Below are 1,299 nucleotides of genomic sequence, written 5' to 3'. Positions count from 1 at the left end.
TTCGCCTTTGTACAGTAGGCTGAGCATCATCGTTAGAGTTCAGTGACATGTTCCGGCCGCCCATAAACACGCTGGCCTTGAGGCCTGGGGACAGATCCGAGGGTCAGATATAGAGGTCTTCAGGGCCAGATTCAGACCCCAGGCCTGAGTTCCTCCACCCTGGTGTAGGATCCATGCTTTGTAGATCCAGCTCTTGCCTTGCACATTTGATGTTTGGCAAATAGGTGTCGCAAGGGAGAAGAATATTGATTGGACAAGAAGGAGCACAGCTTGCTGCATGGATGGGTTTGGGTATATTTGCGCCTTGTTGACGGATTCATGCGTAAGGCAGGGCTGCAAATCTGTGCCAGAGCCCTTGGATATCGGCTATTGCAGGTTGAATCCCTGGAGAGTCTGCAGGTTGCAGGCCTGGACCAACTCCTTTCGACAGGGCTGGGGGAAGCTGTAGCTTTCTGGAGGTTCCTGGACTCCAATTCCCATCATCCCCTGCAGCACAGGGATGATGGGAGTTGTAGTGCAGCAGTATCAGGGGGCGCGGGAACAGGATCCCCAGCACTGCTCTGTAGGACCACTTTGTGCGATCTTTCCAATGGGATTCACCCTATTCTGAGAACATTCCCCATAGAAAGGATTCCCAGCTGGGAATCAGAAGCCTAGGGCTGTTTGGGGGGACTAAGCATCCCAGTATGCAGTGCGTGCCGCCTCCGTATTGCCTGTTGGGAGTTGTAGTCTTGATTTTCGCCATTTGTATCGAAGGCCCCCTTTGGTCTCGCAACAAGGATGGGGGGAAAGCAACCGTTGTATTAAGTAAACACAAACGTCCCGTTAGATGCGGAGAGTTTGGGGGAGCAACGCCGCTCTGGTAACACGTTGAAATATTTCTGTTGCTCTTTTTTTAATTTCATGCCGTTCGTTAACATATCGACGTATAAAGAAGCGCAGAGGTGAATTTTTGTTTAATAGTGTCAGAGCTTAGACTTCGTAGCCTTTTCATAGGAAATGAATTTTAAAAGAGAAAAACGCTACCCAGCAGTCCCTCGTTGGAGAAATAATGCCTTCTGTCTTCTAGTCCCAGGGTGCCTGGCCTGAGGGTCCCCCCCCGCAATGCTGAAGCTAAGCAGGTGTGGGGCTGGTCAGTGTCTGGATGGGAGACTGCCTGGGAATCACCTGTGAGGGAAGAAAAGGTTGACTGGGTGGGAATACAAATTTAAAATATAAATAGCAATTGGAGCAGTCCCTGAAGGACTGCCTGCTACGGGTTTTTGAGGGGGGAAGGTTGAGCTACAAGGGGGGAAATTA

Source organism: Podarcis raffonei, chromosome 10, assembly GCF_027172205.1.
Source record: "Podarcis raffonei isolate rPodRaf1 chromosome 10, rPodRaf1.pri, whole genome shotgun sequence".
NCBI lineage: Eukaryota > Metazoa > Chordata > Lepidosauria > Squamata > Lacertidae > Podarcis > Podarcis raffonei.
Note: the sequence above shows the minus strand (reverse complement) of the source record.